Source organism: Neolamprologus brichardi, unplaced genomic scaffold (genome assembly GCF_056152115.1).
Source record: "Neolamprologus brichardi isolate AB-2024 unplaced genomic scaffold, ASM5615211v1 NODE_ptg000008l+_length_2720982_cov_1, whole genome shotgun sequence".
Lineage (NCBI taxonomy): Eukaryota > Metazoa > Chordata > Actinopteri > Cichliformes > Cichlidae > Neolamprologus > Neolamprologus brichardi.
In genome coordinates this window covers 1,612,603-1,636,708 of record NW_028270135.1, presented here as the reverse complement: position 1 = coordinate 1,636,708, position 24,106 = coordinate 1,612,603, and the positions used below count along the sequence as shown (strand labels likewise).

Sequence of the window (24,106 nt, the reverse complement as noted above, 5' to 3'; positions counted from 1 at the left end):
CATGCTGTTTACAACTACATGAATGTACTATTGCTGTGATTTATTACTGTTACTGAAGGTCCGCGGCGCCAAACCGTAGTAAAGGGACCTCTGGCTAATATGGTGGGTTCTGTGTCGGCTCGTAGCTGAAAACTAGCTTTACTTTGTTGTCTGGGTCAACTTTGCTAGCAGAGACAGAGAGAGGCGTTGAAAGGCTGCTCCAACAGAACTTATTGTTTTTGGAGGAAAATACGAACACGGTGTACAGTCGAGTCTTAATCGCTTACTTACAACTGGGCTCGTCAGGCTCTCTTCTTGGCTGCAGTGGTTATTATTATATTTACATGCTTCCAGCTCCCGTTTCTGCTCGATGACAGCTCGTACTTTTCCTTTTTCTCCCTCCCTCGCTCACAGACACATAACGGGTATGGCAGTCCATTCTCCCTGCAGCACGGACTACACTGCCCATGATGCTACATTCTTTAGAGCTATACCTGTAGCATTCTGCCTGTTAGCCTAGCACAACAACAACAAAAAGGCCTCTCTCACCCAGGAAACACGCAGAGAGAGAGCGTCACCCTGTAACCATGGCAACCGTAACACTGCCGCCTGGAACAGCAGAACGTAGCTGTCAAACAAAACCCAAACAGTCCTGACCCGCCACAATATGAAACAGGAAAGTACCGCCGTGTAATCCATTTATTTCAACAAAGTAACTGTATTCTAAATACCACCTTTTTAAACGGTAACTGTAACGGAATACAGTTACTCATATTTTGTATTTTACATACGTAATGACGGTACATGTATTCCGTTACTCCCCAACACTGATCATCACTGAGTATGACCCTGAATACTGTGGCTTCTCTGAAAAAGAAGGCAACAAACACACACACCTAAAAGCAGATAACACATCCTGGAGAGGAAATGGTGTTGCACTAATTTAGAAGATCTTCATTTGGCCTGAAAAAATAGTTTGTTAGCCTATAACAGGGGTTGGAAACCTTTCTGATGTTGAGTGCCGTCCAAAATTTCCTCAGAAGTCAGTGTGCCAAATGACTGCATTAGCAATAAATTTAATAACGCTCTATATTAACAGTTACACACTATATAGAACCACTTTATAGAATTATATTTGTTTGCAGATGTTGGCAGCTATCAGCGAATAGTTATCAGCTATTTTGAAACAAAAAAACACTTTTTATCCATAACAGCAAATGAACTGAACAACAGAAAATACAAATGCTATTTATGGTCTCCTCACAACAATGATAAGAAAAATAAACTGGGCCAATATGGCATGTTTGTTAATACAGAGACACACATGTTAATGTGATCTCTGGTCTCCGAGTGTCCAGCATTCAGACCTGAGGACTCATGTGAGAGAAAATCTGCTCACACAGACATGTAGAGCCAAATACTGTCAATAAGGCCTCTGCAATGTTCTGAAGACAGTTAACCTTGTCAGGTAATGATGTCCAGCAGGTGAACATGCAGCGGCATGAACACGCACAGCTGTGGATTCCAGCTGCGCTTGTAGTTCTGCAAACTTTGACCCCACAGAGTCGAGCTTTTCAGTTCAATCAGCTGCATTTCGATGTCCTCTGTGTCGAGCCAGTTAATTCAATTCAATTCAATTCAATTCAATTCAATTCAATTTTATTTATATAGCGCCAAATCACAACAAATGTCGCCTCAAGGCGCTTCATAGATACAGAGAAAAGCCCAACAATCATATGACCCCCTATGAGCAAGCACTTTGGCGACAGTGGGAAGGAAAAACTCCCTTTTAACAGGAAGAAACCTCCGGCAGAACCAGGCTCAGGGAGGGGCGGCCATCTGCTGCGACCGGTTGGGGTGAGAGAAGGAAGACAGGATAAAGACATGCTGTGGAAGAGAGACAGAGATTAATAACAGATATGATTCAATACAGAGAGGTCTGTTAATACATAGTGAGTGAGAAAGGTGACTGGAAAGGAAAAACTCAATGCATCATGGGAATCCCCCGGCAGCCTACATCTATTGCAGCATAACTAAGGGAGGATTCAGGGTCACCTGGTCCAGCCCTAACTATATGCTTTAGCAAAAAGGAAAGTTTTAAGCCTAATCTTAAAAGTAGAGATAGTGTCTGTCTCCCGAATCCAAACTGGAAGCTGGTTCCACAGAAGAGGGGCCTGAAAACTGAAGGCTCTCCCTCCCATTCTACTTTTAAATACTCTAGGAACAACAAGTAGGCCTGCAGAGCGAGAGCGAAGTGCTCTAATAGGGTGATATGGTACTACAAGGTCATTAAGATAAGATGGGGCCTGATTATTTAAGACCTTGTATGTGAGGAGCAGGATTTTGAATTCAATTCTGGATTTAACAGGAAGCCAATGAAGGGAAGCCAAAACAGGAGAAATATGCTCTCTCTTTCTAGTCCCTGTCAGTACTCTTGCTGCAGCATTTTGGATTAACTGAAGGCTTTTCAGTGAGTTTTTTGGACATCCTGATAATAATGAATTGCAGTAGTCCAGCCTGGAAGTAATAAATGCATGAACTAGTTTTTCAGCGTCACTCTGAGACAGGATATTTCTAATTTTAGAGATGTTGCGCAAATGGAAGAACGCAGTCTTACATATTTGTTTAATATGTGCGTTGAAGGACATATCCTGGTCAAAAATGACTCCAAGGTTCCTCACAGTGTTACTGGAGGCCAAGGTAATGCCATCCAAAGTAAGAATCTGGTTAGATACCAAATTTCTAAGCTTTTCAGCGCCGAGTACAATGACCTCAGTTTTATCTGAGTTGAGAAGCAGAAAGTTAGTGGCCATCCAAGTCTTTATGTCTTTAAGACATTCCTGCAGTTTAACTAATTGGTGTGTGTTATCTGGCTTCATGGACAGATAGAGCTGGGTGTCATCTGCATAGCAGTGAAAATGTATGCTATGTCTTCTAATGATGCTGCCTAGGGGAAGCATGTATAATGTAAACAGAATTGGTCCTAGCACTGAACCCTGTGGAACTCCATAATTAACCTCAGTGTGTGAAGAGGACTCTCCATTTACATGCACAAATTGGAGTCTATTAGATAGATATGATACAAACCACTGCAGTGCAATACCTGTAATACCTACAGCATGTTCTAATCGCTCTAATAGAATATTAAGGTCAACAGTATCGAATGCTGCACTAAGGTCAAGAAGGACAAGCACAGAGATGAGTCCACTGTCAGAGGCCATAAGAAGATCATTTGTAACCTTCACTAAAGCTGTTTCTGTGCTGTGATGAGCTCTGAAACCTGACTGAAACTCTTCAAATAAACCATTCCTCTGCAGATGATCTGTTAGCTGTTTGACAACTACTCTTTCAAGGATTTTTGATATGAAAGGAAGGTTGGAGATTGGCCTATAATTAGCTAAGACTGCTGGGTCTAGAGATGGCTTTTTGAGTAAAGGTTTAACTGCAGCCACCTTGAAGGCCTGTGGTACATAGCCGATTATTAGAGATAGGTTGATCATATATAAGATCGAAGAATTAATCAATGGCAGAACTTCTTTGAGCAGTTTTGTAGGAATGGGGTCTAAAAGACACGTTGATGGTTTGGAGGAAGTAATTATTGACGTTAACTCAGAAAGATCGATTGGAAAAAAAGAGTCTAACTTAACATCAATGGAACTACAAGTAGCTGTAGATAATATTACATCTGTGGGATGATTATTGGTAATTTTTTCTCTAATGATAAAAATTTTATTTGTGAAGAAGTTCATGAAGTCATCACTAGTTAACGTTAAAGGGATGGTTGGCTCAAAAGAGCTCTGACTTTTTGTCAGCCTGGCTACAGTGCTGAAGAGAAACCTGGGGTTGTTCTTATTTTCTTCAATCAGTGACGAATAGTAAGCTGTTCTGGCTTTGCGGAGGGCTTTCTTATAAAGCAACAAACTATTTCTCCAGGCTAAATGATGATCCTCTAAATTTGTGACACGCCATTTCCTCTCCAGATTACGAGTCGTCTGCTTGAGGGTACGTGTTTGAGAATTATACCACGGGGTCAGGTACTTCTGATTAGAGACCTTAGTTTTCACTGGAGCTACAGTATCCAGAGTCGTACGTAGTGAGGAGGTGAAATTATTAACAAGATAATCGACCTCTGTTGGGGTAGCGTTCAGATAGCTGCTCTGCTCTGTGTTGGTACAGGGCATTGACGATGATAACAGTGGCTGGATTATATTCTTAAACTTAGTTACAGCGCTTTCAGAAAGACATCTACTTTGATAAAGTCCACTCTCCACTGCTGCGTAATCAATTATTGTAAATGTAAATTTTATCAAGAAATGATCAGACAGGAGAGGGTTTTCAGGAAACACTGTTAAATGTTCAGTTTCTATGCCATATGTTAAAACCAGATCTAGAGTGTGATTAAAGTGGTGGGTGGGTTCTTTTACATTTTGAGAGAAACCAATTGAGTCTAACAACAGATTAAATGCCATGTTGAGGCTGTCATTTTTAGCATCTACATGGATGTTAAAATCACCCACAATAATTATTTTATCTGAGCTCAGAACTAAATCAGATATAAAGTCTGAGAAATCAGACAGAAACTCTGTGTAAGGCCCAGGTGGACGATAGATGATAACAAGTAAGACTGGTTTCTGAGTTTCACAGCTGGGGTGGATAATGTTAAGCATCAGGCTTTCAAATGAATTAAAAGTCTGTCTTGGTCTTTCATTAATTAATAGACTGGTGTGAAAAATTGCTGCCACACCGCCCCCTCGACCTGTGCTTCGAGGTTTCTGGTAGTTAGAATGACTCGGGGGTGTTGATTCATTTAAGCTAACATAATCATCCTGCTGCAACCAGGTTTCTGTAAGGCAGAGTAAATCAATTTGTTGATCAATTATTAAGTCATGTACTAACAGAGACTTGGAAGAGAGAGACCTAATATTTAATAATCCACATTTCACTGTTTTACTCTTTGGTTCAGATGTGGATACTGTATTGTTCTTTCTTTGTAAATGTTTAAGTTGTTTGTTGCTGGTTTTTAGTTTGTTTTTTGTCTTTTTGGAAGCAGACACAGTCTCTATGGAGATGGGTTTTTGGGGGGGTAATGCGAGACTAATCCAGCTGCTCATTAAAGCTTTCTGGTTTGATCAGAAAAGAAAACATTGGTCCAAACACCTGAAAGTCACGAAAACAACTTTGTGAATTCTGTCTCAAGTCTTCGGATGTATCCGTGTATTTCCGCAGTGCTGATGCTGTGCTGAGCCGACAGCTGCTGAAGCTTTTGAAGTGTTGGAACGTGGAAATTTCAACATCGCTCGAAAAAACTGCCAGATAGCAACGTCCCTCTCACCGCTAGGCGAAGTTATTTTTAGCCAATTACAAGTTGAATCTGGTAGTTAGGGTTGTTAGCTAAGATACCGTCATTTGTTTTTTGTTTTTTTGTTTTTTTGTGTGTTTCCTGTCTGGCACTGTAGCAATCAGAATTATTGTCTGAAGGCCAAGACAAATGCCCAACAGATTTACTTTCCCAAGTGGGCCTCTTGCTATACTGGTCCACTTGATTGTCATAGTTCAAGTTATTGTAATCAGGCCAGACTGGACTCGGGGACGGGAAAGAAAAACAAGAAGAAAAGTTCAGAAGAAAGTTAACAGAAGGAGAGGGAAAGAAAAAGGAGAAAAGACAATGAAAATGTGCTTCATCGCCTTTGTCTGTTTTTTTTTCTCTCTTTTTCTTTTCCTGGATCACCTGTTGAGAAAGAAAAAAGAAAACAAGCAGAAGAAGACTAGAGCAATAGAATAAACAACATCATCATCTATGGGAATATAACAGTAAATACTAAATGTTAAACATTATTGTGCAGCACGTAAGATCGACAGCGCACAGTGTGCTTTGAGGTAGGAGCCAAAAAGGGTGTAGTTTGTGTGTGTGAGCACCTGTGTGTACACCTGTGAGCATGAACGCGCTTGTTTTTAAAAGGTTCCTTCATGTAATGATCTGTTAGAGGGTGTGGGGGCCACAGCCCCATCCTCCAGGGCATGAAGCAGGTATGGAGGAGATCAAGACTCCAGACATCCAGAGACCCTCAGAACACAAGAGACCAAGGAAGACCAACAGAGGGGCAGCCGCGCCACTATCCCAGGAAGAGCTGAGGAGAGCCCCAGATGAGGGGTCACTCAGCAGCCGTGGAGCAGAAGCCAGGGGGGGTTGCAGTGACATGCCCGGGAGCTCCGCCGGTAGCCAGCTGCGCCAGAGTGACTGAGCCCCAGGCCGAGAGGCCGGGGGCACCCCACCCCCGAAGTGGCCCGAGCGAGCCCCAGGCTCCAGGCCCCGATAAGCAGCCGCCAAGGAGTGAGCCGGTGGGTACCTGGACGCCCATCCCCGGACACAAAGAACCACCAACTAATGTGTCTATGCGAGCTGATTAGCGATGTGCACCACTGGCCCGGCCATTTATTTTTTAATGCACCTTCTCAGATTAACTCACTGCGTGTCGTGCCCAGGGCTGGACAGGGACAAAAAATGGGCCCAGGCATTTTGACTAGAGACCGGCCCACCAGGTATTAAAGCCATAAAGTCTTTGAATGAAAACGCTGTGGTGACAGTGATATACAGTCTTGTTGGTATATGTATGATTTCTATACATTTTACACATTTTAAAGATAAAAACTTTGGTTGTAAGATTCAGATAATTATTTATTAAAAGCGAGACATTTTAAATGAGAATGAGAAAGAAAAGTATTTCTTTGTGACCCCCTCTCCCTGTTAATGCCCTACCTGGCCCCTTGGCAAAACTTTGCTAGACCCGCCCTCCACAGTTACCAGCCGTCAGCTACATAAAAAAGGATCCTGGTGTTATTTGTCTCTCAGAAACAGTTCATAACTTTCCTTCAACTCATTCATGTCACCTAAAAGGTAAACCTGTTTCTCCATCACCTGCTCAGCTCTGATGATTCAGTAAGGACATCTCCTGGTTTCATCTTCATGTTTCCCTCTCACCAGATATCCAAACCGACATCATGACCAGCAGCTTTACAGCTGTGGCTCCAGCAAACATCAGCTGATACTAGAAATTAATATTAAATCAATTCTAACAACAGCTGATCAAGCTTAAACGTGCTGCTGTTGTTTAGCGCGACATCAGCTGGTTTCCTCTTTCTGGCGCAAAGTGGGCGATAAACAAACGAGACAGACAGGACTTGCAAGAGAAATACTGATCAGCTGATCATTGATCAATTTTATGATTGAGTTTTTGTAACTGACTGTAAAAACTCAGCACAACGAAAATAAACTCCACCTAAACTTGGTTTATATCTGACCAGATAGACTGCAGGTCATAACTTCTTACCTGAAGTTCAGTACACCTGACACTCGGACTGTGGCCGCCTCGGGTCTCTGCTGGCCTCTGTGGAAGCTCCACCACAGCCACCACCAAATAACTGAGTTATTTTTACACATCTGGCAGCATCTGGCCAATCCACCATCTTTCAATGTTTATACCGTTACAGAAAAAACAAAACAAAAAAAAAACCCATCGGCCCATAAAGACGAAAAAAATTACCATTGGGATGACTAGTCCAGCTATGGTCGGGCCATTAGTTAACCTTTGGCATGCCAGATGTGGCACGCTTGCCCAGGGTTGCCGACCCCCGGTCTATAAAATAAAAACACTTTATAAAGCTAGAATATCTTACTATTCATAACTGAGGAAAATAGGAACATCCTCAGGTTTCTTTTTAGCATTATAGCTAGGCTGACAAAACGTCAGAACTCAGAACTGTTGACTTTGTAAATGTCTGCACACATAAATTTTTAACCATTAGAGAAAAAATTATTCCCCAAGGTCCAACAGATCTGTCATTAAGTGCAACAAATTTAATAGCTGCTGATGCCGACTTTTTTTTTCTCCTGTTGGTCTTTGTAAGTTAGCGGCAATTATTACTTCATCTAAACCATAACTGTGACTTTTAGACCACATTCCTGTAAAACTGCTCAAAGAAGTTTCACCATTAATTAATACCACCAGTAGGTGGTAGGGTGAAGTGTCGGACAGATAGTGCTGGGGATCGAACCTTCCGGTTACAAGATGAGCTTCCCAACCCACTAAGCCACGGTCGCCCGTGGGGAGTTATCCCGGATAATAAATTTACCTTTGAGAAACAGAGTTTTGAGTAACTCTGTTGTTCAGCGATCCTTTGTGAAATTGAGGCTCTTATCTAATGTGAGATCCTTTTTATCTTTTAAAAACTTAGAACGGGCAATTCATGTTTTATCTTATCTCAACTGGACTACTGTAATTCTCTATATGTAGGCGTTAGCCAGTCTTGTTTAGCATGGCTCCAGCTCATTTCCTGACACAGTCGAAGAGACACGAGCATATTTCCCCGGTGCTTGCCTCACTTCACTGGCTCCCAGTCCACTTCAGAATGAAATACAAAATTTTGTTGATGACTTATAAAGTGCTGAACAGTCAGGCTCCAGAATATCTGTCTGACTGACTGCAGCCTTATATACCCCCTAGAGCTCTAAGATCAAGTGATCTCTTGCTCTTGGCCACTTTGAAGTCGAGGCTGGTTCACAGAAGTGACCAGGCATTCGCAGTTGTGGCGCTGAAAATGTGGATGAAATGATTTACCTCTCCACATTAGAAAAGCTCTGATCATTGGCTTTCAACACTGCATGAGAGTTAATGTCTAATTTATTATTTTTTTATTATTTTTGTACAGCACTTTGGCCTACATTTTGTTGTTATTAAATGTGCTATATAAATAAAGTAAAGTAAAGTTTCCTGTGTTATTTTGATAGTCTTGTGGTCCATGTTCAGTGTGTTTAGCCGGAAAATAGGGACAATAACTACTACAAGCATTATCGAGACTTACTCGCTGATCTACACTATGGCAGCAGTGTTCAGTGAGATGTTTAGCTACAAGTTGAACAGCCAAAAGGAGCCACAAGGAGGCTGGTCTGCTTCTCCCTCCATGGAGAAGCAGATTAGAGGCCAAGATCAAGTTAGCACGGAGTGAGATTAGGGAGATGCAAAAAGGTGCAATGAAGAAGGAGAATAACAGAGAATACAGCAAGCTGTCCACATCTGAGGCCTTGGAAACTGCCAAGCAGACTCACAGCCTTGGCCAGTTGCTTGAAGAGGTGCACCAGAGAGATCGAAGGCAGGAGAATAAACCAGCTGTTCTCCACAGAACCAGCCAAGATGTACTCTCATTTGCAAGGGAACAATATGGGAACAGCACCACCAAGGCTGAAGACCAAGCAATCCTGGAAGAGCATATGGGAGAAGGACGCAACCCACAACGGCAATGCTCAGTGGCTAGTGGATCTAAGAGCAGACCACAGCAGCTTCCCTGAACAGGGACCAGTAACCATCACAGCGACAGACATCCAAGAAAGGGTCTCCAGTATGAAGAGTTGGACAGCACCAGGCCCCAACATGGTTCATGACTGCTGGCTGAAAAAGCTGACTGCACTCCATGAGTGTCTGGCAGTACAAACGAACCAGCTGGTAGTCGATGAGAGACACCCAGAATGGCTAACCGAAGGCTTAGTCCTGATCCCCAAAGACCCCAGAGGGTGCCGTTCCCATTCAGCTTCCAGCCAGTACTGCATGGAAGCTCCTGTCAGGCATCATAGCAGAAAGATGAACAGGCACATGGCTCAATACATGAACGGGGCACAGAAAGGAATTGGCAAGAATACCAGAGGTGCAAAACAGCAGTTACTGGTAGACCGAGCAGTCAGCCGAGACTGCAAGACTAGGTTGACCAACCTGTGCACTGCTTGGACTGATTACAAGAAGGCCTATGACTCGGTGCCTCTGGACTGGAGAAGTGTAGTCGGGAGAGAGAGGTAGTCAGAACCGATCGCACAACCAGAAGGCAACATTGCAGACATTGAGGACAACTACCTAGTAGTACCTGGGAATCTCAAAGACAAATGGGAACCACGAAGAGGCCGCTAGGAAAGCTGCAACTTCCAGTACCTGCAGAGGGTCAGGCAAGTCCTGAGGAGTTAGCTGAACAGTAAGAACAAGATCCGGGCTATCAACACCTACACCCTGCCCATGATCAGGTACCCTGCTGAGATAATAAGCTTACCAAAGGAGGAGATAGAAGCCACTGTCATCAAGACCAGGAAGCTATTGACCATGCATGGAGGGTTTTAAATGCTTTGTAAATGCTAGTGAGTGTCAGCACTACAGTCCTGGTTGAGGCAATGAAACTCAATTCAATTCAATTCAATTCAATTTTATTTATATAGCGCCAAATCACAACAAATGTCGCCTCAAGGCGCTTCATAGATACAGAGAAAAGCCCAACAATCATACGACCCCCTATGAGCAAGCACTTTGGCGACAGTGGGAAGGAAAAACTCCCTTTTAACAGGAAGAAACCTCCGGCAGAACCAGGCTCAGGGAGGGGCGGCCATCTGCTGCGACCGGTTGGGGTGAGAGAAGGAAGACAGGATAAAAGACATGCTGTGGAAGAGAGACAGAGGTTAATAACAGATATGATTCAATGCAGAGAGGTCTATTAACACATAGTGAGTGAGAAAGGTGACTGGAAAGGAAAAACTCAATGCATCATGGGAATCCCCCGGCAGCCTACATCTATTGCAGCATAACTAAGGGAGGATTCAGGGTCACCTGGTCCAGCCCTAACTATATGCTTTAGCAAAAAGGAAAGTTTTAAGCCTAATCTTAAAAGTAGAGATAGTGTCTGTCTCCCGAATCCAAACTGGAAGCTGGTTCCACAGAAGAGGGGCCTGAAAACTGAAGGCTCTCCCTCCCATTCTACTTTTAAATACTCTAGGAACAACAAGTAGGCCTGCAGAGTGGGAGCGAAGTGCTCTAATAGGGTAATATGGTACTACAAGGTCATTAAGATAAGATGGGGCCTGTTTATTTAAGACCTTGTATGTGAGGAGCAGGATTTTGAATTCAATTCTGGATTTAACAGGAAGCCAATGAAGGGAAGCCAAAACAGGAGAAATATGCTCTCTCTTTCTAGTCCCTGTCAGTACTCTTGCTGCAGCATTTTGGATTAGCTGAAGGCTTTTCAGTGAGTTTTTTGGACATCCTGATAATAATGAATTGCAGTAGTCCAGCCTGGAAGTAATAAATGCATGAACTAGTTTTTCAGCATCACTCTGAGACAGGATATTTCTAATTTTAGAGATGTTGCGCAAATGGAAGAACGCAGTCTTACATATTTGTTTAATATGTGCGTTGAAGGACATATCCTGGTCAAAAATGACTCCAAGGTTCCTCACAGTGTTACTGGAGGCCAAGGTAATGCCATCCAGAGTAAGAATCTGGTTAGATACCATATTTCTAAGCTTTTCAGGGCCGAGTACAATGACCTCAGTTTCATCTGAGTTAAGAAGCAGAAGGTTAGTAGCCATCCAAGTCTTTATGTCTTTAAGACATTCCTGCAGTTTAACTAATTGGTGTGTGTTATCTGGCTTCATGGACAGATAGAGCTGGGTGTCATCTGCATAGCAGTGAAAATGTATGCTATGTCTTCTAATGATGCTGCCTAGGGGAAGCATGTATAATGTAAACAGAATTGGTCCTAGCACTGAACCCTGTGGAACTCCATAATTAACCTCAGTGTGTGAAGAGGACTCTCCATTTACATGCACAAATTGGGGTCTATTAGATAGATATGATACAAACCACTGCAGTGCAATACCTGTAATACCTACAGCATGTTCTAATCGCTCTAACAGGATATTATGGTCAACAGTATCGAATGCTGCACTAAGGTCAAGAAGGACAAGCACAGAGATGAGTCCACTGTCAGAGGCCATAAGAAGATCATTTGTAACCTTCACTAAAGCTGTTTCTGTGCTGTGATGAGCTCTGAAACCTGACTGAAACTCTTCAAATAAACCATTCCTCTGCAGATGATCTGTTAGCTGTTTGACAACTACTCTTTCAAGGATTTTTGATATGAAAGGAAGGTTGGAGATTGGCCTATAATTAGCTAAGACTGCTGGGTCTAGAGATGGCTTTTTGAGTAAAGGTTTAACTGCAGCCACCTTGAAGGCCTGTGGTACATAGCCGAAACTCGAACACGAATACATCAGGAAGATGGTATAAACCGGCCGTGTGCTCAGTGAATACCTCAGGCAGCACAAGCCCAAGAAAGAGGAGGAACCATCATGGAAGGACAGGCTCCTGCACGGTATGTACCAGATAGAGGAAGTGGCTGATGGTGGGTCTGTCTAGCACAAACCCGGCGCTGGAACGAGAGCATTTTAATACAACAGTAAAAAGCAAGACACAAGTAGGCAAAGTTCTCATGCATGAGGGAGAGGACCGGACGTGCGCCGTTCCTTCGCCTGATCTCAGCTGCTCTCCTTTCTTAAAAGCAGAAAATGAGATTGTAGTTATTCTTGGCTGAGAAACACAAAACCTTTTTCCTATTATTATTTGTCATCTAAAATGTAAATTTTTATTCTTTTTTTCCTTTACAATAGCTGGTGACCTGCAGAATCACCACTCTCACAATTGGAGACACTTTTACACAGCGCACACACATACTGCGACGTCAGGCACATTCACACTCACTTTTTTTCATCTGCATAAATAAATCATATGGCAAATGGTATGTGCCATGGTGATCCATAAGTATGATCACAAGTTTATTTAATTATTTTTCAACCCAACAAAACAAATAAGCAAAAACATGATGCTGATGCTATGAACACTCTACACACATGAGTCAAGATGCAGGAAAACTGCTGCGCATCTGAGTTGTGAGGAAGAAGCTGAACTCACGGATAGCTGCATACTCGAGTTATCATAGTTCTGTTTCCCTCTTCTCTGATGAGTTCTCAGCCAGCTCCTGATCTGATAATGTGTAGCTTGCTCATTAGCTCAGAAGAGACCGCAACGCAACCTCACACAGTGGTTGTGTGCTTTGCCACGCACAGTGGTATGGAGGACCACAAGAGCCACGCGCATCGAAATAAAAAATCCTGTGCTTAATTAATGAATTGTAGAATAAAATCTGCATTTGTAAATTCATTTTTGAATTCCAATTTAATAAACTGATTTTTAAAATGCTTTTTAAGTCTTCATTTCAAAAAACATTTTCGAATTGCACTTTAATAAACTTCATTTCAAAAACCTTTTTCGAATTGCACTTTAATAAACTTCATTTCAAAAACCTTTTTCGAATTGCACTTTATATAAACTTCATTTCAAAAATCTTTTTTGAATTGCACTTTAATAAACTGCATTTCAAAAACCTTTTTCGAATTGCACTTTAATAAACTGCATTTCAAAATCCATTTCCCTTTCCTGTTCGCTCAGGGATTAACATGTGGATTAGCATTTGGATTAGCAGTTGGATTAACAACTTCATTTTAAAAATCCTGCTGCTATTCAAATGAGCCACACCGTGGGATGTAAGGAGCTCTCTGATTGGTTGGTCAGACACAGGCTGGATGTTTGTAGCTCATAGCTTCGCCCTGCTAAGAAGCCTGTGTGCTTGTACAAAGGCCGTTCGACCTCGGGATTTACACTCGGCTCGACAAGGATATGTGAAGAATGAAGGGACCCTGCAGCAAAGGGAGAGCCCAACCTCTGGTTGAGTGCCTGTTTACAAAGTCTGACCACCTGTGAAGGTAACGTGCTAATGTGGCTAACGCTAGCATCACCGCACGTAGCCCCATTATTTTAAGGTCATCTTAGCTTATGAAAGTTTTACGTCGCAGCTGTACGAGCTAGCTACGTGTTTTGTAAGCTGCTGTGCTCTTCACAAATAAAGCTGGAAGCAGCTCAAACTATTAGAACCAGCACTGAGGCCTGTTACATTTATACAGTGTTAGAGCAACGGCTGCAGCCTACAGCCTTTAAACTAGCGATTAAAATGCTGACAGTAAAATCGTCAGTCCAGATGTTACCACATTACTTTGTGATACTTGTGACTTAAAACAACTGAGACAGGCTGATTAAAATAACAGCTTTCAGTTCTCTCATTCAGCATATAAACACTGGAGATCACACTACTGATTTCAGCTCATTTAATATGTGAGTGCACAGATTCATTCTCAACTGGACATAAACGATGATCAAAGGTTGTTTAAATGATGAAGTCATCAAACCCCAGCCTGTAACACAGTGCGCTGAATCTTAGCTTTGAATGTCCAGTATATTCTAATCAGTGCAATCTAAGCATTCACTGAACCTACAGTATCTACACCTGTGTGGTAAATGTGTGGTAAAGATACAGATAATGAAATTTAATTATTAATACAATATACATCATGAGAAACGAAAGCTGAAATTGATTCAGTTTAGTACTTTTCTCTGTATGCTCTGTGATCATAAAGGCCTTAAATTCTATGATATATACTGTAAATGATTTTCACAGAGGTCTTAAAGTACTTAAATCACTGCTGATAGTCTGGTTGTTTATATTTTCACATTTTTGTGTCTGTAGGGCTGTTTGATGACAATTTGGACTCCTCTGGGAGATGAGGACACACCCACACCTGTTCCATACTGCAGCCATTGATGGTGTTACGGCTCTGAGTCAGCTTTGGGCCATCAGACGCACACACTGGAAAACCAGCACCTGGACTTCATGCAGGAGAGACGACCTCAGTGATGATGGACTCTGCATCGTCTATTTTACCTCCTAATCTCTTTCTCTTTAACACACAATTAAAATCTTAGTGAGGAAGTCTCTAACTTGTACACATTTGTACTTTTACTTGTTTTATTAGTTATTTTTAAGAAGAGTAAAGTTATTCACAAAGTTTTTATTCTTCTGTATTTATTCTTTTGTATCATGTACCACAGTCATACTGAACTATACAGACCTGGTGAATTGGAGAAAAAAAAAAAATCATATATGAATGAATCATTCAGCTTCAGCAGTATTTCTAATCATCTTATGAATTCCAGTCTAATGTCAATTCACTGTTTGAGTTCAGTCTTGGTCTTAAACTCCAGAGAATACCACCTGGTTAAATTTTTTCATTTGATTATTGGGAAAACAGTTTTCTTCTGAGAGATGCTGCTAGAGCTGAAATAGAGCCCAAAGAAACAACAAAGTTTAGTGCCTCTGGATTTTCCATGGAAAATTGTTTTATCACTCACTCAGGTGACTTCTCCAGTGTCATGGATAAGTGATGAAAATATCTCCCACTGGAAACCATTGTGTCCGTTAAAGTCAATCGACTTTTTCAAGGAGAGTTGTTAGATGCTGTGCTCATGAGGACAATGGGTTTTAAACTTGCAGCACAACACAAAGCTGAAATACTGGATCAACGATCAAAACAGATTGAGCAGAATTAGGTCAAAATGTAATATCCTGATATGATGACACATCACACATGACCCAGCATTGTTCTAAGAATGCAAACTTTCTTATTGGAAGTTTCCACAGCTGCCAGAAAGGGACAGATTTCTGGCTGGTCTTAATGAGTGGTCGTTGCTCTCTTGTTTTCTCTGGAATTGCTGCACGAAGGATGTAACACCCATGATAAGTGCTGAGGTGTATGTCCTTGTCAGAAATGAGCAATGCTCAGCTTCCAGGTAAGGAGAAGTGGAACCAGAAGATATTCAAATGCATCTCTCCACAGCTGCTGAGGAATTCTACAAAAAACAAAGTTTGTTAAAAACATTTGCAGGTGAATCACCACTGATTTATCACTGACATCCATTTACTCAAAAATTACTGACAAGTGGACAACTAGAATATATAGTTTATAATTTCAACATTGTACTGTAAAAAATGGAACTTTATATGACAAATGTGTGGTGCTTGTGGAATTTTTAACAAGGACCCTACAAAACTTTACAGTACTCATGCTGCCACACTTCTGATGGCTAGGTGTGCAGTTCCTGCTTTAAATGCATTCACTTTTAAGATTAAGAAATCTAAGTGATAATAGGCCAGAAATGTTTGAACTTGCTTATGAACCTAAATCACTGAGGCCGTCTCTCCTGCATGAAGTCCAGGTGCTGGTTTTCCAGTGTGTGCGTCTGATGGCCCAAAGCTGACTCAGAGCCGTAACACCATCAATGGCTGCAGTATGGAACAGGTGTGGGTGTCCTCATCTCCCAGAGGAGTCCAAATTGTCATCAAACAGCCCTACAGACACAAAAATGTGAAAATATAAACAACCAGACTATCAGCAGTGATTTAAGTACTTTAAGACCTCTGTGAAAATCATTTACAGTATATATCACAGAATTTAAGGCCTTTATGATCACAGAGCATACAGAGAAAAGTACTAAACTGAATCAATTTCAGCTTTCGTTTCTCATGACGTATATTGTATTAATAATTAAATTTCATTATCTGTAGCTTTACCACACAGGTGTAGATACTGTAGGTTCAGTGAATGCTTAGATTGCACTGATTAGAATATACTGGACATTCAAAGCTAAGATTCAGCGCACTGTGTTAGAGGCTGAGATTTAATGAATTCATCATATATACAACCTTTGATCATCGTTTATGTCCAGTTGAATGAATCTGCACTCACATATTAAATGAGCTGAAATCAGTAGTGTGATCTCCAGTGTTTATATGCTGAATGAAAGAACTGAAAGCTGTTATTTTAATCAGCCTGTCTCAGTTGTTTTAACTCACAAGTATCACAAAGTAATGTGGTAACATCTGGACTGACGAGTTTACTGTCAGCATTTTAATCGCTAGTTTAAAGGCTGTAGGCTGCAGCCGTTGCTCTAACACTGTATAAATGTAACGGGCCTCAGTGCTGGTTCTAATAGTTTGAGCTGCTTCCAGCTTTATTTGTGAAGAGCACAGCAGCTTACAAAACACGTAGCTAGCTCGTACAGCTGCGACGTAAAACTTTCATAAGCTAAGATGACCTTAAAATAATGGGGCTACGTGCGGTGATGCTAGCGTTAGCCACATTAGCACGTTACCTTCACAGGTGGTCAGACTTTGTAAACAGGCACTCAACCAGAGGTTGGGCTCTCCCTTTGCTGCAGGGTCCCTTCATTCTTCACATATCCTTGTCGAGCCGAGTGTAAATCCCGAGGTCGAACGGCCTTTGTACAAGCACACAGGCTTCTTAGCAGGGCGAAGCTATGAGCTACAAACATCCAGGCTGGCAGACAGCCTGTGTCTGACCAACCAATCAGAGAGCTCCTTACATCCCACGGTGTGGCTCATTTGAATAGCAGCAGGATTTTTAAAATGAAGTTGTTAATCCAACTGCTAATCCAAATGCTAATCCACATGTTAATCCCTGAGCGAACAGGAAAGGGAAATGGATTTTGAAATGCAGTTTATTAAAGTGCAATTCGAAAAAGGTTTTTGAAATGAAGTTTATTAAAGTGCAATTCAAAAAAGGTTTTTGAAATGAAGTTTATTAAAGTGCAATTTGAAAAAGGTTTTTGAAATGAAGTTTATTAAAGTGCAATTCGAAAATGTTTTTTGAAATGAAGACTTAAAAAGCATTTTAAAAATCAGTTTATTAAATTGGAATTCAAAAATGAATTTACAAATGCAGATTTTATTCTACAATTCATTAATTAAGCACAGGATTTTTTATTTCGATGCGCGTGGCTCTTGTGGTCCTCCATACAGTGGCAAAGACTTGCACAATGATAAAGACTTTCATATTCAATTCAGCTTCTCCATCATCTAGTTTTCAGCTGTTTTATACAGGGTTCAGCATATTAGTTGATTTTATAGGTGTGCTCTATGTATAACAATGGCTCATAATAGGATGACAGTTTTTCAAACAGGTCAAGTGCCTCTATGCACTTCATTAGTTTAGCTATTTTCCTTGTTTACTGCATCTCATATGACATTGAGGCAAGATCCTGTGGGACTTCCAGATACAGACGGGCAAAATGGTCATGGCTAACCAACCAGACATAGTAGTGGTAGGCAAGCAGAAGAAGACTGCCTTAGTGATTGACGTAGTAATACTGAATTAGATTACTACACTACCGAAAAACATTATAAACATAATGTGATTAGAGTAGCATGTTACTTTGGAATGCATTACACTCAACGTTGCTTCTACCATTACACAAAGCAAAGGTCACTATTGCCAGGTTATGCACTTTTTGAAAATTAAATTGTTCTCCTAAATCACATATGCTAAACAAGTATAGCTTCAGACGCCTCATAGTCATGGCACCTTTCAGATCACCTCTCTTACATGTGTTGCTTTATAGTTCTGTTTAATTTCCTATCTGGTATGCTGAAAATAGCTGTCAATTCTCCATGAAGGGATCGATATGAATGCTAACTAAGGCTGCCACGATTAGTCGACTAGTCATAATTAAGTCGACTATCAAAATTGTCAACGACTAATTTAATAGTCGACGCATCATTTGAAGCTTCTGTAAGATCCTGAAAGATGCAGGAGTAAGTAGTAGGATTTAAGAGTGTAATAATGGACTGAAACAGAAGATGGCAGCAAATCATCTACAAGAGTGCCAGCTGCCGTTAAACCCCGAAGTAGAAGAAGCAGTCTTTGGTATCGTAGCTGTGTCCAAATTCCCTCGGAGGCTGCATTTGTAGGCCGATTACGTTATAGCGACGCAACGATGGCTGTCCAAATTTGAAGACTTCTCCAAATGCCGCCGACAAATGCGTCCTCCTTTTCATCAGATTTGAAGGATGGGTCAGATGTATCCTTCGTGGCCCAAACTATCCCAGAATTCATAGCGCGGCTCAGCCAATTCCAGTTTCCAACAATAGTGGCAGCTACTTAGTTTTAATATTACTCTTATTACTCTTTCTGGGTCCTGAGTAAATCAATTTCAACGGCTGAATTTATAAAACTCCACCGATACAATCTGCAAAATTCATCATCTTGTCTTTATTTTTAGTTAGCACATACCTTAAACACTTAAAGCTGTAAGCCAATGATAGTTATATAAGAGCAGATGCATGCTGATGCAATAAGCTATACGTTTTACGTTCAATGGATGATGATCTGATTAGTCGACTAATCGCAAAAATAATCGGTGGCTAGTCGACTATCAAAATAATCGTTTGTGGCAGCCCTAATGCTAACCATATCCATTACCTCAGTCTAATAAGTCTATTAATGTATTCTATCTATTAATGTATTATGTTATATCTATTTTATTGTATTTCTGAAATTTTCCCCAGGTAACGTGTGTTTATTAGTGATGTTCGATTCGTGAACGAATCATTCAATACTCGAGGATCACTTTACTGACTCGTAAATCATGATTCACAAGCCCAACTGACTCACAGGGCCTTTCTCAATATGTGTACTTGTGCGTACTTGCGTTCTCGTGTACTCGTGATACGTCATCAGTCGGAGACCAAGTACTGTTCCAATTCGAAGTACGCATCAAGCCGAGAACGCGAAAAAGTCCCGGATGTGTTCTCGCTCCGCCCGTTTTATCGAGCATGCATCGGTGGTGACTTGTGTGGACTTGGTACAGCTAAATATCCCAGAATGCATTTCGTCCAAAACTCAAACGCGGCAATGGCGGACGAGCGGGGCTAAAAACTTTTAAATATTACTCTTTCTGGGTCACAAAATAAACTTTTAAGTTCTTTTCAAGCGAGAATGTAGCTGTGTAAACTTCAAATATCTGCTCAGTTTATCAAGATATCATATATTTCCAAACGAGCTCCGACGTTTTCGGAGACGTCTGTGACCCGCCAGCTCCATAGCAGACAGCGAGGTCGAGGATTATTACAGCCGGCGAGAACAGCGGACTCCCAGCACATCGTTTTCAACCCCCCCGCGGTCTTTTCGCTACTCAGGTTAAACAAACCCCAAACCCCAGCAGCTGTCTATTGTATTGAGTGTCCACTAAAATAAAAATAAAAGCGTTCTAACATCTCACCTGCTTGTTTTTATTAAGGTATGTACACGTATGTACATGTACACTATTTTCATTAATAGAGATTTCACTACTGAGGTTAAACATGATATATAAGTCACTTAGATCACTTCTAAATGTAAATGTTTGGCTTATTTCAGTGTTTTATTTGTTCCTGAGTAAACCGGTTTGGCTGTGATTAAAGTTAAGCTTCATAACATATTACTCACAGTTAAATTAAGAGGGGAGTAAAAACTCCGGACCTGTGACACCATCAAGTACGCTGGTGTTCCAATTGTACAAATCGTGAGTCCGTGCTCGTGTTCTCGGCGAGTCCGTACTCCTGTGCGTTCTCGGCGAGTACGTACTCACCGAGAACGCGAGTACGTACTCGCGTACTTGAGAATTGAGAAAGGGCCACTGACTCATCTCTGTTGCTGTTAGCAAACTAATTCCATTAGTAGAAATATATCTAGCTTATAATTAAAATTGTGGGGGGGGGAGGGGGAACAACAGCCAGTTTCTTAACAAAAGCATTTCTGCTCTGAACTGGAAGAAAAAACCCTGAGTAGAAGCTCACATCAAGAAAATAGCTCCTCGGTTCACAGTAGCATCGTTCTGCTAACATGCTAACAGCACATTTGAGCTACTCACCCCTCCCTTCCTGTGCTGAATCGTAAGCGTAAGCGAATCACTCAGGACTCGCTCACCCCCTCCCTCCTGTGCTGAATCATAGAGCGAACGAATCACTCACCCCCTCCCTCCTGGCTCACAGCTTCTTCTTCTTCTTGGTTGGCAACCAATGTTAAGGCGCATTACCGCCCCCTGGCTCACAGCTCAGTGGACATTTAGATGAGAAAATATATATTTAACACATTTAAGGAAAATACTAATAAAATACAAATAAACAAAATAAATGTTTATTAAGCAATTTTGATAGGAAATTGCTTAATTTGAGAAATGTTTTTGCCCTTTTTTGCTTTATAAAATAGTTTGTTTTGTTTTTTTAGAATCATTCATCTTAGCAGTGGGATTTACATGAAAAGAGAAACAAATTAAGTTTGAGTGAAAATGTACATTTTTTGCACTCTCTGGTCAACTGACTCAGTGAATCAAATGACTCAAAAAAAACCCGATTCACTTTGGTGAGTGACTCATTAAAACTTGATTCAGTAAAAAGAATCAAATTTACCATCACTAGTGTTTATTGTACCTTTTGTATTAGGATTGTAATAACCGTGTTGTAGTTTTCTGACGATGAAAGATAAATTTTATTTAAATATTGCTGATGAAAATGCCCAGCTGAGGACAAGTGTTGGACATTAGCAATGATTTTGTTTTTCTTGCGGCATATCAGTATTGTATTGGAACAACAATAAACTACATCACCCCCTATCAAAAACTGGAAATATTTAAAAAACAATATTTATATAGTGGTAATATAACAGTATGTTTCAATGTTTGCACACATATTTCCAAGAACTGATTATAGTGAATATTTTGACTAACTGAGCCATCTTTTTCCTGTGAGGTATTTACTACAGTTAATCTCAGCCTGCCTCCAGGATGTCCTGCCGCTAGCTATCCATGTGACTGGCTGGAACTGCCAGATGTGTCAATGGATTCCTACACTGAGCGATTGACTGCTGTTCGGATTCATCAGCAGTGCAATTGACTGCGGTTCAGATTCATAAGCTGCATGATTGACTGCGGTTGGCACAATAGCTGCCAGCGGCGCAAGCGGTGGCTGACAAACGACGGAGTTGACTTGGCGGCGAGGGAAATTACCTCAGCTCTTTGCACAGCCATCATCCCACATCCTTGTGTCTTTCTCACTGCCTTTTTACTGCCACACTCAATCACTGCCAAACAGATAATACAGACAAAACTCCAGCAGAGGTGTTTGTGTGGAAAATGTGCATATGAGCAGGTGCTATTACACCCATCAGTTTTGGTGCTACACATCCTCAGACAGTTCGCATTTGCACTACAGGCAAAATAGCTACTCTGGTGCATATATGCAAAACAATCAAGACACCTAGATAATTATGAACATCCATAAGCCACTCACTGTAATAAGAGGCATGCCATTAAATATAACAAAATTAATGTAACAGTGGGAAATGAAGAAAAAAATGATTATGGATTACAATTCTCTGCTTCCCAAAATTCAATTGTCTTGTGGGAACCTAATCACTCACTGCTTAAGTCAATTTATATTATGTTTTAATTGACTGTAAGGCAGTCAGGTGGCAGCCATTATGAAAAGTGGGAAAAGGACAACTCCACATTATGCTGCATTAAAGTCAATTAATTTGAAAAGTCCTCTGTGAGGGACTGCACTTCTTTACTGCTGCTGCTCGGTTGTTGTAATTATTTTTATACACTTGCATTTGTGGTGTACCCAGCAAATGAATTTTTTAAAATGGCGAGACTGTGACAAGAGAAGATGTAGAAGCTACAGTGTTCTCAGAGAGACAGTTCAATCTTGGAGGAAACTTTGAATCCAATTAACAGCTTTTGTTCGGCGTACCTTAACAGGCATTGAGGAAGCTTCTTTGTATAATGCCATCCATTCAAGTCTGTGGGTAAATTCAGAAGAGTGCAGCTTATCAGGTGCATGGATGGTAGAAACACAAGTGATTTCAGTGGTGGTTTGAACTGACATTAAATTCACCAGCAGTGTAGAGGGATTAGCATAAATGTCCAACATGTCAGGAGACCTCACCACTTTTAATTTCAGTAGCACTTTCCTCTAAGTGAAATAAAACTCAAAGAAATCCACACAATTGGTGACATATTCACAGCAGAAAACACATTGAGGGGAAAAAAAACTCAATGTGCACAATGACAACAACCTCTGAGGTTGTTGTCATTGTTGGTGATAACTGTAACCCTCCTACCCTAAACACACATTTTAAAGAATGGCAAAACAGACTTTTTTGGAAAGAAATATGAATAGGTTTTGACGTCTTCCGTCTGAAACGGAAAGTACAATAATTTGTTTACGACAGGAGATAATGTGGGGGCTCCAGCAAAGCTCAATACAAAGTTACTCTGGAAATGTATAAAAACAGAATGTTATGAAACCTACTACAGTAAGAAGACAGATAAAGTAATTTTGGACAAAAATTATTGATATTAGTATCTCGTTTACATAAATGAACGGACTGTTTACGTTGTTTATAATCCAAATGAAATGTCACTCTCATTTCAATAGTTGTAGTCAAACATACATTTTCAAGGTTCATAAAAACAAACATTTCAAAAGAGAATTTAAGTCTCTAACAATAAAAAAAAAACACATTATGTAAGAAGAATAAAATTCAAAGCAAGAATTAAGATAATCACACTTTCTGCGCAGCTCTTTCTTTTAGTGTAACAGTTTACCATCAAAAATCTGTTTTCTACATTATTCGTTTGCTTATTATGCACCAGTCTACTGTTGTGTACAGCGCTGTTGGCTGTTGTTTGTTTGTTTGTCTTTTAAAAAATGACCTCCAACAAGAAAGCCTCATTTCTGCTGTTTAATATGAAAGAAATTGAAACTATTATAAACTATGCCAAATTGCAAAATGCTTAGCTGTGTCTCTAATAAAACCTCTGTAACTTTGCTCTGCTTCACTTCAACTGCATCAGGTAATGTTCACATGTTGATTCATGGTTTTCATCAGTTTTTTTAACTACTGCAGAATAAGTTTAAGGCGGTTATCTGCTATAAAAAGCCAGAACAGGAAAATCTCCTTCACGTTTTTTAGTGTTTTATCCTCAGTTGCTTTGACACAAAGGCATCTGCTGTGATGTCTCACAAGTGTCAGCTTTGTTTTTAGACATAGATATAAAAACATGGATATATACTGATAAATGATCATAATTATATTGTCTGACTCAAAATGAATCAAATTGAATTGAATCAAAGATCCAATTTATTCGAGACCTTGTGAATCAGAATCAAATCACCAAAAGTTGATTCTGTTCATCTGGACGTTTTCAGTGGGAGAAACGTTTCGTCACTCATCCAAGTGACTTCTTCAGTCTCAGCTGGCTGCAGGTTTCCCCAATCTTATAAACAGTACATTTGCATAATGACTGAAACCAGCACCACTGAATGAACAATGGGCTGGGAGGTCAGTTCCTTCATCATGATTATGCAAATCTACACAAACAGGACCACCAGTGTGTCTGCAACTGGCCTTGTGCTGGCCCATGTGTGGGCCACATCTGGCAAACCAGATCTGGCCCACCAAAGGGCCGTCATTCTTTGCGATATGTGGGCCATGTGTAAGCACATTGTGAACTGACCCTTGTATGTGAAATCA

At 40.8% G+C, this 24,106-nt stretch overlaps 1 long non-coding RNA gene across 1 annotated transcript; it reads left to right on the top strand.

The window, feature by feature from the left end:
- The first annotated feature begins 13,448 nt into the window (after nucleotides 1-13,448).
- On the top strand, nucleotides 13,449-14,745 carry LOC148094778 (uncharacterized). The gene is made up of 2 exons (XR_015718416.1): nucleotides 13,449-13,606; nucleotides 14,425-14,745. It is a non-coding gene; the product is annotated as an uncharacterized LOC148094778 (long non-coding RNA).
- The last annotated feature ends 9,361 nt before the right edge of the window (nucleotides 14,746-24,106 follow it).